The 15,314-nt window shown below is 39.8% G+C and overlaps 1 protein-coding gene across 1 annotated transcript in view; it reads left to right on the forward strand.

Moving 5' to 3' along the window:
- The first annotated feature begins 1,223 nt into the window (after nt 1-1,223).
- col8a2 (collagen, type VIII, alpha 2) overlaps nt 1,224-15,314 on the forward strand; it is a 55,207-nt gene continuing 41,116 nt past the window's right edge. Inside the window, exon 1 of the mRNA XM_017694264.2 lies at nt 1,224-1,846. The gene's annotated coding sequence lies outside the window, so the exon portion shown is untranslated. The remainder of the gene's footprint in view (nt 1,847-15,314) is intronic.

Genomic DNA, 15,314 nt, shown 5'->3' on the forward strand with positions numbered 1-15,314 from the left:
GCTTCATGATTGGATATGATGATAAAGTTGGTGTTGCTAATTACCTTCAGTGCATGAACAAGCAGCCATATGTTGCCCGTGGCACAAAGATCCCTCTGAATAATTGGGTCTGAATGAGTTCATTGTTACCTAAGTGCTAGAAAAGAGGCGAGTTTTTGGGATATCATGTAAATCGGAAAGTAGTCATGAGTCATTTGTCACTGGAGGATTATGAAACACGACAGTTTAACCAGCTCAACCTGGTTAAGCTTGTCAACCAGCTTGGTCTTGCTGGTCATTCTGTTTGAACAGCTGAACTCAAATATCTCAGTATCATTTAATGTATTAGTTAAACTGGTCTACCAGCTTATCCAGGTTGAGCTGGTCAACCTGCCATTTTGTGGGATAGCATGTAAAAATCAGTTGCGACAAGCTTGACCAGCTCAACCTAGTTAAGCTAGTAGACCAGTTTAACTGATATATTAACTGATACTGAGATGTTTGAGTGTGATGGTTTAGTTGTTCAAGCAGAATGACCAGCAAGACCAAGCTGGTTGACAAGCCTTACCAAGCTGGTCAACCAGCATGACCAAGCTCATCAACCAGCGTGACCAAGTTAGCTGACCAGCATGACCAAAATTACCAAGCTTGTTGACCAGCAGGACCAAGCTTATCAACCAGCTGGTCATTAAACTCAAATAACATAAACATACCCCATGCTGGTCAGCCAGTTAAGTTGATCTACCAGCATAGGGTCTGTTTTCATTTAGTCCAGCTAGATGTCCAAAGACCAGCTTAGACCATCAAACTAGCTACCAGCAAAAGCTGGTCTTAATTGGATTTTTCAATGAAGGAGTCTTGCTTGATGTAGTAATAATACAGAGGTATACTATGCTCTCTCACATCACCTTTTCAATTACTAAGCACAACAAAAACAGGAAGTTTCTCCAGATCATTTAATGTTATTCAAAGTCATTTGAATTTGGTAATTAGAGTGTTTATCATTATTTGTGTTTTCGGTCATGTTCTGGAGCTGCTTATTTAAAACTGTAGAGATCTGTTTGCATGGCCAGGAATTTGTTTATATGTATTTATGTTAGAGGTGGGAAAACAAGATGTTAAATAGTGGTTAAAAAAGAGGTGGGGTGTCTGGGGGCAAAACAAAGTTTCAATTCCACCCCTCTAGTCTACCACATCCCATCCTCCAGTCTCCCCTCCTACCTCCTATTCTGACTGGCCACAGACACATGCCTTTTGTATGGACGGAACCAGAGAAACAACTGCGTCTCTCTGTGTGGAAAAAAGTACTAAGAGAGCTAGTGAGAGAGGGATCAAGAAAAAGAGCCAGGGCAAGCGGAGCTTCCAGGTGTTTTGCCCCTAGTTAAAAGCCCTGTACGAGGGATCTGTCACAGCCTAGCCAAGCTGAGCACCCTGTCTCACACTTACTCTCTCCTGCACTTTCCTCTTCTCTCTCTCTCTTTCTCTCTCTCTCTCTTTCCCTCCTACTTTCCACCCGTGAGTGAGAGCGCACAGTCATTCAGAAGGTGCGTCTGAAATCTGCTTGTAGTCAACCCGAGACAGCATTGCAAGGACCTTTTTTTTTCCTTCCTCTCTTCAGAAGCACATGGACTAAATTTTCTCCAGAGGCAAAAATATCAAGCAAAATAACTCCACAGCTTATTCCTTCATTTTTTTATGTGCATATGTAAACAATATCTCACTTCACCCAAGTTCTTATTGTTTCTCATCACATCTGCTGGAGAAGAAACTGTGTGAAGGGCATGAGCAGAACAGAACCAACCTGCAGAAATTACCTGCCTGAGAAATTAAGATTTGCCTGAAATTCCTCCTCAAGCAGAAGAGCAAGGTAAGCACTCATCTGAGCCTTTTACTTTTGCAGTCCCTGCCTCAGCTGGCATGTCAACTTTGAAATTGTTTCTCATATTATGTTGCTGGAAGCCAGTGCAGATGAAGCCAAGGGCTATTGAAAGAGAAAGAGAGAGACATACAGAAAGAGAGAGAGAGAGAGAGAGAGAGAGAAAGAGAGAGAGAGAGAGGAAAAACAGAAGGATTTATATCTCAGTCATGAGACCAACATAATTCTCACTGCACTGCTAACACTAGGCATGGAGTAATGCTCAGCAGATTAAAAAATGCCAAACATTTTACAGTATTTTAGCAGTTCTCCTGTTTTTGAAATGCACTGAATGTAGAGTTGTGCAGAAGTAAACTTTGGTACTGAGGCAGACAACTTTCCACTTGTTTACAAAATCTTTGGCTGGTAGAATTGATTTGGTTAGGCTATTTTATCAAGCTTGGAAGTGTACTCCACTCTATTACATAATTCTGAGGGATAACTCAGTTAATAGTGCAGGCACAGTGCATGTGCACATTTAACTGGCTCTGTTGTGGTGTGTGATTCAGGTAGTGTGGCGGGGAAGTCACACAGCTGTTTTAGAGAGGCAGTGACTTGTGCAGAGCGAAAGAGAGACTTATATAACTGCCCCACAACCTCGCTCTGACTGACACCTGGGATTGTTTGGTCTGCACTCTGTTGCGCATCACCTCCGCTCAACCATATTTAGCCTCTCTCACGGGCACTTGCTTGCCCTTCAGACCCTGAAAGCGGTGTGCTTTGACCAGCCGTCAGGTGCAATATGTCTCATTAGCTGGCATGTAAACCTTATACTCACACTTTCCAGTGCACTTCATAAGGCAGATTGATTTTCTGTTCCTTTTGCCTTTTAACCAAAAGATGTCACAAAAAAGGAAGGTAAAATGAAAGAAAACAAACCTTCATTTGTGCTTTAAGGCAGTGTGTTTGTTTGTGGGGAAAGAGAGAGAGAAAGGGAGAGAGAGAATGTGCTTTCATAATACATTCTCCACCACTAGGGCTGGGGAATAGTATTCAATAATGCATTTTTTCTTGTCTGAGCAACAGGACCCAGCTTCAACAGCACTGAAACAGACTCTGTCTGGAAAAGACAGCATGCTCTCTTAAAAAAAAAGAAAGAAAAAGAAAAAAGTAGACAGCATAGTTAGAATATAAACCTGTGATTGAGTGCACCTCAGTATGATTTCCCTGAGCGGATACATCTGAACTTTTGATTGGAATAAAGTGTGAGGAAGGGTGTAAGAAACACTCAACAGAGTCTTATCTCATCCTCACACATCATCAAGGGGGACCTCTTTGCACTTACAGGCCCATGAACATTCCAGAACTTCTAGAACTCTGGACTGAAAGCTAGTTTGTCTGCTGCTATCTATTAAAGCTTGAGAACAGAAAAGTAGAAGAAGTGCAGTGCAATTTTGTAATCTACAGTATGTGTTTCTTATGGTTTGTGTTAAAGTACATCAACATATTAATGTGAATTTGGCTTTTTTACTTGACTCTTTACTATTGCATAACAGGATGAGGACAGAATGCATCTCTTCAGATATGAAATGAAGGGCCCAAAAATGGTTCTTCTTTGGAGAGATGCCATAAAATAACCCCTTTTGGTTCCTTAAGACAATCAAATGTACACAATTTTCCACTGGCCCCAGATGTAGTCAGTCAGCTGAGACATGGCTGGTGTCCAAATATTGCTTCTTTAATTTAGTACTGAAAGTACAATGGATGCATGCAGCATGCAGCATTCAAGAATATGGTGAGGTTTTACTCATTTTTATAGCTTGCACTAGGTTATACCATGTCCTGAAGTATGTGCAGTGAAAACTTGGATGCAGTTTGAACTGGTTGTCAGAAGTTTTGGGCATGCATTCACTGAAAACATTTGGGTGACTATTGATTTCATTGTGTTTATTATCAACATTAACCTTGTAGTTCCAGCACTAAACTAAAGAAGCAAAATTTAATATCAAGCATGTCTTTGCTGATTAACTACATTTGAGGTAAGTGGAACATTTTGTAAATTTGACCAGAGAACCTTTTTAGGGATCTTATTATATACATGCAGCCTACCATTACGTTTCATTGAACGTGCAGCCTTGCTGAGTGTCTCAGTGAGTTTAAAAACAACTCTGTTATGTGTCCAGACTCACAGGCATTGGCTACTATTAGAAAGAATGTGAAGATCCTGAATGATTCACAAGATGCACAATGGCACAAAGTACATTTGCCATTTCACTGTTGTCGGAACAAAACCTCGTATCTCCAAAATGGTGACTTTACAAGAGAAGGAAAAAACGTACTCTACTTTAAATGTAAGTCAATGGAACCAGACTTTTTACCAAGTAATTTTGGGTCATTTTATTTGGTCCATTCATCATGAAAATTACAATCAACATAAAGGGCAACAGGTATTTTCAAATTCTGTCAAAAACTTAAAAACAACAAAAATGGAGATTCAAGGTTTTGTTCTGACAACAGCGATTTGATCTGTGGTAGATGGTATGTTTATGTCAGGAGACATAGAATGAACCCTTGGTGAAGCCTTATAACTGTCACATTTACCTTCACCTTTACAGATTCTTTCTTAAGGCTTTATTAATCTTCTTCCTTCTTACACAGTCTAGTAAGGCATGTCATGCAAAGCAACTGCATTCAGCTCTCTGAGACAGTAATGGCAGGAAAATGTCATAACCGTGGATGCCCATGTATGTGATGGCCTATTATTCTGTTGCCTGCTTTTATGACACTGGTTGGCTATGCCAGACAGGGGCTTTTGGAATGTATTTCTTTTCAGGTTTTGATATATGGACCAGCCATAATCAATGCTCACTAATTCACTAGAGCCTCTGCTTCTGCCCAAACTGCCTACCTGGTTGTGTTTTGGGTATCTGCTCGCTAAAGCTGGTTTATAAGCTATTAAGTGCAGAAACCATGTCCATCTATGGGAGGTTTTGAAAACAGTTTGTGTTTTCCTCTCCTCCAGCTGACTTTTGCTTCTAAAAAGAAGGTTGACGTGGATGTGAAAGTTCTGTGCAGAGGTTGCATGCTCTGGAGAATTTGAAAAAGAGAAAGAAAAGCATACGGCTTGTATTCAGTCCATTATGGATGTCTTCTTTCATTTGGACTGTATTGACTTACTGTAGTCTCAATTCTCATTTTTTAAACTCTCCAACAGAGGAGAATGATGCTAAATCTTTTGCACATGGCCAATCAGTAGGTGATACTAGACAGAGGAACTAGCCCTTCAGAGATTACAAATCATATGGTATAGTTGGTACCAAGTGGATTGAACTTTTACTTTGGACTCTCTTGGCTACTAATCATACTTTTTCAGTAAAATACGAAAAAGTGTATGAATGTATGCAGTAATACTTGAAGTCAGCTGCAGCAAAAAAAGTTTGGCCTTCATTCACCCTGCTCACTCTGAGGAAGATTCTGTGCAAACACTCTGCATTCATCAAAACCTTGTCTTACTCTTCATGATCACTGAGATATTTGGCTCTGTAATGTATACCATTGTTTTATTCATATGTTATACTCCCTCGCAATCCTGCAACGAGAGCAGTTAATGGAGCTCTTCAGGGGCTCCCCACAGGTGTATGCAGATGATGCCACAAGAGGGCAGTGTTTCAGACACACTGTCCCAGCAGGGAAACCTGTGTTTCAGAGGAATGTGACAACCACTGTCCCATCCCATACACACAGGATCTTGGCCTTGTCTGCTGCCAGAGCATGTTGAAGATAAATATTTTCAGAAGACAAAACAAAGCCCTGTTCTTGTCCTACATAAACAGTTTCTCCTAACAATTGTGGCAATCATAATCATCACCATATCATTTGCCGTGACTTCTTTGTTCTGTTGTTCTAATATGTCACCAATGTTCATTTACATTAATGTCACCAGCAGGTGACAAATTCCATGGAAAAAGCAATCCTGTTAATAAATTACAATGTAATGAACATGCCAGAAACATGTTTAAAAATGAAGTAGTTAAGAGCTTATAGTATGTTTTACTATGTAAATTATGATGTAATTTTGCATCCAATCAGACTCAAGGAAAACAAAGGGAGGACTGCAAGAGTTTCTGCATATTGGCATATAAGGCTCATGTCATCAGCTGCTGAAAGCTTCATACTGCTATATTTGGTGTTTAATTTAAACAGGAAATGAAGGAGAATACCACTCATTCTCCAGGAAAAGCAAACGCCTGCCTGTCTTACCTTCCAGGAACCCACACCCCCATCTCTCATCATTACCATTCGTTCCTCGCTGCTTTTTACTCACTGAAAGAGAGGAAAAACAGTCCAGGCACTCAGTGCTACAAAGCAAGTGATGCATTCCTTTTTTCAGGCGCTGTGCTTTTTCCTCAGCGTCTGCGTGCTGTGGTCCTGCTGCACACGGCTGTAATTCCACTCGCTCTCCACTTACGGCACAATGGGCTGAGGCAAAACAGCAGATGAGAAATCACCCTCAAATCTGTCGGAAACAGCACTTTGGCACGAGCCTGGTCTGCAATCAGCACTGTACTTAGCCCACACTGGCGATTAGATAGTGGACTTGTGTGCGCTAGTTCGTGTGTCTGGACATCTCATAAGTCAGGCTGAGATGTCAGCTAAGAGTGGCCTGCTGCCGGCAGTTCTACTTAACATCGCCTCACACCAGGCCTCATTCCCATGTGTTGTGCATAAATTGATCTGGACAGGAAAAGAGGCAGACCAAAGGGGAAACTTGGGTTACGTGAGGGTTAATCCAAAAGAGTCTTAAAGGGTTTAAGTCCATGAATAATTGCTTTGTTGGGACTTCTATCTGTCATATTCTTTTCAAGAAAGAATTATTTTCAGCTAGGAGTGCCTCTCTAAAATCTTATTTTTAATCCGTTTTAAGGTTTTGTCCCTGTAGTCAACACTCCCACTTCATACAAGACGCTAGGCCAGCATTGCTTCAAGTCCCATATCTGTTCCAACTACACAATCATGGTTCTCAAAAGCCTCACCCTGAATAAATAACTATGTTTACAGAGCAGCTTTAGTAGAAGAAAACAGCTTCCACAGATGAAGCATCTGTTTGGTAGGGTAGAATGTGTGCTCTGTGTTTCTTTAGGTTAGCCAGAAAACTATGCAACCTGTAAACAGAACTGTATAAAGGTGTTCAAAGACGACTTGACTAAACCTTTGTTTTTCAATTAATCTGTGCACACTTAAAAAAACAGGTTCTTTGAGTAAATAACCTTTAGAAGAACCCTTTTACTTTCATAAAGAACCATGTTTCACAAATAGACCTGGAAAGATTCTTTTGAACGTTCAAAGAGCTTTCACATTACGTAAGAGGTCCTTGACCAATTTAATGGTTCTTCCTAGAACCTTTACTTTATGAATCTCATTTCCAAAAGCAGTTCTCAAAAGAAAATTCATTAAAAAAAATTATTTAGGGAACCAGTTGTGGTTCTTCTATGGCAGAACCCTTTTTGGCTGCTTTATTTTTAAGGCAGTGACCACAGCACATACAAATGCATGATCTCTCCAGTGCATACAGCTTACAGAGTTAAAGTCTGATGAATGCAATGCCCTGTCCAGCTTTGAATCTGCAAAGTCATATGGCCCCCATCAGGGCTGCCTCTTAGTATCATCAATCGCTTCCAACTTTCAGAACATGTGTTGGCTATGCGCTGGCCTCTCTCTCTCTGTCTTGAGCACAAGATGCTACACAATGGTGAAAAACCCAAAAAAACTCTGTCCGTCTCTGTTCTTCATTCACCGCTCTCTGTGAGCCCCTTATTTTTCTCTAATTTTGCGTTTAGTCTCTGAGTTCTGCCAGATCTCATTCTCACATTCTCCTCTCTTCTGCATTCTCCTCGTTTTCTCCCCTCCGTCTCTCGAAAATGCGCTGGACGGTGGTGGGTTTTTCCGTTCCATTGGCAGTGGAGAGAAATGGGGAAGCTTGGCAAGCTGCTGTTATTATTTTTCCTTTCGCTCACCATCGGCTCTGTCAGCAGCCTCTCTGTCATCGCTAGACCTTTGTAAACATCTCCACCATCAGAATCAAAGCTTGCTTATTAGCGCCATGCTTCCTAGGGGAGGTTGTTCGGGCTTATGGAGGGAGTGGCAGCCTGCACTCTCTGTGCTGGAGGGGATATAGGATGCATAGCTCCTTTGGGGTTTCTCTCCCCAGATGTTTCTTTGTCACCAATCAGATTTAATTTTCCACAAGAGACCAATCCATCTCCTTAGCTATAGTGTTATACATGAATTGCTAGTCTTGTGTGGAATCTGAATATTTTGGCATTTTGCAAAAATACTTTTAATTTTTTTAAACTTTTCCATTTATTTCTCTCTCTGCATGTCTCACCTCCCTCTGAGAATCACTGTTCATTAATTACTGTGCAATCAATCTCATTATAGTGTTTAACTTAGAGCTGTGATACATGTTTTCGGTCCAAGGAACCTATTCACAGGATGAAACCTTTATTTGCACATAGGATGTTCCTCCCCCACTATTCAAAAAGTATAGAAAACCTTAAGGCCAGCGACAGCTGAAGTCCAGCTGGAGTCATTTAGACCATGTTTTGTTTTGCCATACCTGCGTGAAACTGAAACTGAAACAAAGGAATTGCTTTATGTGAGACTGGAGGCAATTGTACGTTTTTTTATTTGTTCACTCCTCTTGCTCTGTTATCACCCTGTTCAATGGCTTAAAGCCATTCATGACACAGGATTCCCAGACTGGAGCATAGAACAGAACACAGCCAGTTGCTCCCCAGTTGAAGTCCTTCAAATAAAATGTAAATTATAACTTTTTTTTCTTTGTATTGTAAGGCCAAGGTTCTCCCCTCCATACTGACCATGGGGTAGAGGTAGTAACAGATCTTTTATTAGAACTGGGATAAATAATAGGGCTTTTGAGGCTATTTAAACTCCACCTTAAAGCTTGAATGAGCTCTGTTTTACATGTGCTTATGAAGTATATTTAGGCTACTTATGGGAATGATTGAACCATAGCTCAGTAGTTTATTCGTGTCTGTTCTGAAATGTCACATGAAATGCTTCATGTATGCATTAATTTCAACATTTTCATAATTTTCTGCTTATGATCAAGAGTCGTCATTATGTCATTATTAGGTCTGTTTCGAGTTTTCCTTACTCAACCTCAAAAATTCCCAACAGAACAGAAATACATAACATATATATGTATATATGATTACATGACTAGCTATAGTCATTTTCAGTATGTTATACCATATAATTACTATTTTGGAATAATTCATTATACTCTGGGAGAAATGTCCCCATCATGCTTGAGTCTTACATATGCCTGTCACAATTATTAGATAATCACTTAATTACAATTATTTGAGCTTATTAATTAATTTGGCTGCAGTTATTTTCTACAGTTGTTGGCTGTCATGATCATAATAATCACTTTTCAAAGAAAACAATCTCCAAAATAGTAACTTGGTGTACACTGGACTTCTCTGGGACAGTGACAGTATGTTTACATAGTAAGACAAACAGGTCACACACATACATGTAAATAAAAGAAAGCAGAAAACACCATTTACTTCAACACATCATGCCAAAACAACAAGTTCTAAATTCTGACTGGCGCTATAACATGTCCAGAGGGCAGCAGCGAGTAATATTTGTTTACTTGAGCTGACCTGTGTACACTGTCAGTTCAGAGCTACTGCATAAGAGGTAGGACGTTTAGTCGCTTTCACTTTTACTTTAATAGGTGCATACAATGAGCGAAAAAGGCCAATTACCTGCAATTATTTGTTTGGCTATTAACTGTCAGCTAAAATTTCCTCATCTTGACTGGCCTAATCTTACATACATAAGTTAATACATTCTACAGAGAGAGCACACTTAAACATTTGTGCAAATTTATTTTAAAAACATTTAACATGATGGATAAAAATAAAATCTAAAATATGCAGAAATGTGTTCTCTGAAGAGGATGTGCATTATTTTTACTTAGAAAATCAAGAAAACATGTGAGTGCATAGGACTGTATATGGACCATTCTATCACTACCAAAACAGTCACTACCAAAACATTTCGTCAGGTTTGGGTATTGATATTATTGTATCGGTAGTGAAACATTGGAATATTCAATAAATTTTTTAATAAAATAAATGTAATTAAGGTACAGGGTCACTCAAAGCAAAAGGATTTTAGTCTAAAGTTGAAGTCTGTTAAAAGTCCTAAATGTGTTTTGAACAGTGTTTTGGATGTGTTTTAAGCTCTAATGATGAACCAATTAGGAACACTGTTAGAAATAAAGGTTCTGTACAGGTACAGTTTTGTTTGTTTGTTTGTTAAGGCAAAAACTATGTACATGTACATAGCGGTACGGTGGCGTGGTGGGTAGCGCTGTCGCCTCACAGCAAGGAGGGCCTGGGTTCGATTCCCCGGCTGGGCGACCGGGGTCCTCTCTGTGTGGAGTTTGCATGTTGTCCCCGTGTCTGCGTCGGTTTCCTCCCACAGTCCAAAAGACATGCAGTCAGGCCAATTGTGTAAATTGATCAAATTGTAAGTCGCTCTGGATAAGAGCATCAGCCGAATTCCGTTAATGTAATGTAAACATGTACCTTAAAAGGTACAGCAATGGTTTTACGATCCTACTATGTACGTTAAATATGTTTTTCCCAGTGAAAAGGTACCTTATCATTAGCTAATGTTTTAAAACATAAACACAAAATAAAAATCCTGGGTACAAGATAGGGTGTGTGGAGTCAGTACAACTTAAAAATATAAAATTGCAGTGAAATCTGGTACGATTCTGTTCTCTAACTAAATGTGTATGCATACCCTTGAGGAAACCACCCTAGTGACAGTTTAGACCTTTTTTGGAGAGTGTATTAGGATCCTTTTGCATTGCTTAAACAAAAATTTCTCGCTAATACTAAATTCAAAGATGTATTTTACAAGCCAAGATGTAAAATAAAGATGAAAACATAATGTATTCATCTGCAATGAATTGCAAGACCTAATCCTGAGGCATCCAGCTCTTATGAATGAGTTTTCATATGCAGTCAGATATTTTACCATAATTATTGGAATTTCTTTTTCTTAACTCTTTTTTTTAGTTGTCCTGCAAACCTACACACCAGCAGGTAGTTTAGATTGACAGCATGAGAGAGCTCGTCAACTTGGCCAAAGATGAGAGCACACAAATGGACCAAGTCCTTTCCAGCTCCCAAGCACAACAGACCATTTGTGTTCTTCTGTAACCGCAGCAGGAATAAGGTCCATGTTAGCATGGATAACTGGCTCTAGTTGCGGGCAGTTTGACCTTTTGCTCATACTGGCACTAGTTAAAATGGCAAAAGAGATGGAACATGATGTCAGTAAAAGAGTTGGTTGCCATAAGTTTTCTAAAATTCTTCATGAGGGGGATTCCTCAATTTAAACTCCTGTAAAAGCATCTGAAGGTTGTATACCTGTTGACTTACAGTATTTATTTTAACTATTTTTGCTGTGTGCACTTCAAAATCCTCAATATCTTCAGAAATTCCTTAGCAATCATCGCATGGGAAGATATTCTCAAGCCAATAAATACAGCATTTAATTAGTCTGTGCTTCAGGTCTATTACCAAAGCGTTTCATGTGGCTTACAGCTGGTTACATGCACTGTCTTTCTCCCTTTTCCTTCCTCAAATGCAGCCAACAAAATCTCTGTTTTGTTGCTGCTGCTCTAATGCAAACCAGATCATTGGTGATCTCTGATGTGCCAATATCCCAACAGAGCCTTTACTGGTCCAAGCACAGAGCGTAGCTTCCTACCCTGTAGATGAATTGGTTTCATGAGAGTAAAGAGAAATGCTCACATGCATTACAAGAAGCCACAGTATTGATCTTCAAGTGAGTTTCTGCCTGTGCATTAATTTTGCAGCAGAATATGGGTGCTTTGATCTGTGAGAGATCTGTGGAAATGGTCCCATATATGCAGCCTTACTGAGTATAACTGAAGAATGTTATTTGGTTATGGAACCATACAGATCATTTCTGTGACTCGAGATGGCGTAATACCACTTTTTCTTTTCCAGTACTGATTCCGATATTGAAACTTTGAGTATCAGTCAGTAAAATAGCTACCTGATGAGCTATTTTTAACTTAAGTGCTACACTGTAAAAAAAAAAAAAAAGTTATCACGCTCAAACTACTGAACTCTCTACTAGCCCATAGGAAGGAAAAAACATCTAACATCATCTATTAGCTAGATCTCATCACATGGTGTTCCTAGGAGCTGGGAAAGTGAAGGCAGGAATGTGCCAAGCTAGACGCATGAAGCACCGCCTCTTTTCAAACTTCCATTAATGCAATTTCAACAGTCTTGTTGCTAACTGCCAATTCTTCTGCTAAATCAGCTAACAAATGCCTACAAACCGCTAGCATCATTGATAGGGGAGATGGAGGGCCAACCTTTCCACCCAGATAGAGTGAGGTCAATTATGCTCGAGACTGATACCTGATGCTGTCTCTACCTGCACCTCATGTCTCACAATGTTCAGAACCTCCAGATAAGTGTGCACTATGGAAAAATATCCCTGCAGATTTCTTTGAAACACTGAAAGTGAGTTTCCTGATCAGAAGCTGTAATAAAGGTAAAATGTGGAGAAACTAAATGCTGAAAACAATAACATTATATGTAGTTGTTGTGGTTTCTGTAATTTTCTGTTAAACACATGTTTTCTACTTGTATCCTGACACTGAAAAATTATTAACTGCCCATGTTGACTGGAAATTAAATAAAGAAAGGCGGTCTTTTGAACAGCACTGTATTTTCAAGTATAGAAAGTCTGTTCTAGATCAGTACTGGAACAGGAAGTCTTGTGAACTCCTTGGCTGTTCCATATGTCCATATGTTGGAGAAAAAGGTTTCTAATGCATGCTTATAATGACACAATTCTTCTACACACAATTCATTCACAATCTAATTGTGTAAACTGTTTTCTACTGATAGTGTCTGCTTTTCTTCTTAACCATGATTGTTACATAAAAGTGGTCTGAAATGTTTCAGCAAGTCGTTTGGATTTATTTCTTAAAAGCAGTGTTTCTCATTAACAGTCTGAGCTTGTCCAAATAGCTTGGGAAATGTAGCATTTTTGTTCACTTTTTGAAATGTAGCTGGGAAAGACCAATGTGTTTTGTCTCCTTGTCTTTTTGAGTTCACAAAGCAAATATCCCCAGTGAACCCTCAGCGTTGGTTGTCCCTCTGCCTGACTCACTGTGGGATGTGACCAAACCTGATAGCTACATGTCATCATGGTAATATTGTTCAATTGATGATATGTCAGCTATGGGGCATCTTGAGTTCAAAGTGACCTGTAACACAACCCCAAGACAGGACAAAGACTGAATTGTACCTGTGAACCTGAACTGAAGTGAGGCTTATCCCAAATCAGAGGGCCACAGTGCCATCTCCCAGCTGAAGACTGGCATGTTTGAAAATGAGCCTGCTCTACAGAGAATGCATGATCTCCCTCAATTCAAACATTGTTATCCCTGTCAGATTTCTTTTCCTGGCAGAAGTTTTTGCTGAATCAAAAACAAACTTTGTAAGAAGAGCACACTGAGAACATGATCTGTGCACGCAGAGCCTCTCAGTGGTCCTATAAAGGCTGCCTGCAGGGACCTCTGTGTGGATGGCCCAGTCAAAACAATGCAAGGCGAGACTTTAGCAGCAGCAGCCCACCCGCCTTTTCCACAATGACAAATCCAGATCCCTCAACACTTAAGACGTATTTACCCTCAATATATCTGTGCCATCCACACCAAGAAAATGTCCCTAATGAACTTAACCACATCCCCTGGAGGCACATATTTCTCATCACAAGACCAGGTAGTCCAGCCACAGCTCTGGTGGCTTTTAGATATAGTGGTTTTCATCTTCGCTTCCTTTTCAGTAGGCTTGCCTACATGCCTGCTGGGAGGAAACACTGTGATGAGCATTTGATTGTAGCACAGTGTTAATTCCTATGGATCCATAAGGCCTCAATGTTATCATAGCCTTGAGAAAGGACAAGCACAGACTAATGCTCAGGCTCTACAGAGGGGAGGATGGCTCTTTGGGAGGAAGCTGAGATATGGAAAGGTATTTAAGTGCTGCAACATGTGTCTTGTGTTTGCCTGTCAGCATGATAATGTATTTAAGGTATTGTATACTAACATATTCAGTTGTTACAAATGAATGACAAGCATGAAATATATTTGCAAAAATGCTATTTTATGCCACATATGAGAATGCAAAGATTATAGGGAACCATACGATGTGAAGATGTATGGGATTGGAGAAACTTCCTTGTCCAATTCAATAGAAACTAATATAACCTTCATGAAAGCATTTTTGCAGTAATTTGCTCCTAATCTGTTAATATTCAGCTATTACTCAGTAAGAGGATATTACATCAGTGGGACAATGTGCCTTAGTTCTAAATTGACGTTCTGCATCCCAGTGCACTGCAAGCTGACCTTAATTAGGGTCTGGAAGTAAGATTGTAAATGTCAGTGAGTTTTGTGTTTCTGGTCACACCAGCCACATCATACTAAGTATTAAAGCTGCTGTATAGCTATAAGTCATTTTGCTTTAAAGTGGCCCTTTAGCAGAGATCACTTATCACATTTATCACACTTATCACAAGTGGCCCTTTAGCAGAGATCACATATATTTAATTTCGAGTCAAATACAAGTTATTTATTTTTCAGTATCTGAGGAAGATCATATATTTAACAGACAATGACAGAGAAACCTCAACAACTGAACATAATTCCAAATGTTTCAGTATTTAATGCGCCCACTTTTTACCCAGAAATCTGCCAGAATATTTTTCCACACTTCAAAAGATCAGTCTTAGAAGTTGGTTATGTTTTTGCTTTTCATGATCCAAGTAATCAGTGATGTTGAGGTTTGGCCAGTCCATTGTTCTAAGAACACCAGCAGATTCTTAGTTTGATTTGTACATTTTTTTCTTTTTTGTCTATTTCCCTTTCTCAGTAATGGCTTCTCGACAAGCTAGACATCCTTTCAGACTCATAGCTTTGAGTTAGTCTCACAGTGGATGGATGGATAGAAACAGCTGTGTATTTTGTCAGATCTATAGCAAGATTTGGCCTTGCTTTTACACTTTAGGTCTAAGATGTAAGCTTTAAGTATTAAAGCCGGCCGGGCGGTCCTCTCTGTATGGAGTTTGCATGTTCTCTCCGTGTCTGCGTGGGTTTCCTCCGGGTTCTCCGGTTTCCTCCCACAGTCCAAAGACATGCAGTTAGGCCAATTCGACATGCCTCTAGGTGTGAGTGACTGTCTGTGTCTGTCTGTCTGTCTGCCCTGCGATGGACTGGCGACCTGTCCAGGGTGTATCCTGCCTTCCGGTTTCTGAATTTTGCACAGTAATGTACATGCATGAATATTTTATTCTAAACATTATTTGGAACTGCGCTGTG

This window comes from Pygocentrus nattereri, chromosome 27 (assembly GCF_015220715.1).
Source record: "Pygocentrus nattereri isolate fPygNat1 chromosome 27, fPygNat1.pri, whole genome shotgun sequence".
Taxonomy (NCBI): domain Eukaryota; kingdom Metazoa; phylum Chordata; class Actinopteri; order Characiformes; family Serrasalmidae; genus Pygocentrus; species Pygocentrus nattereri.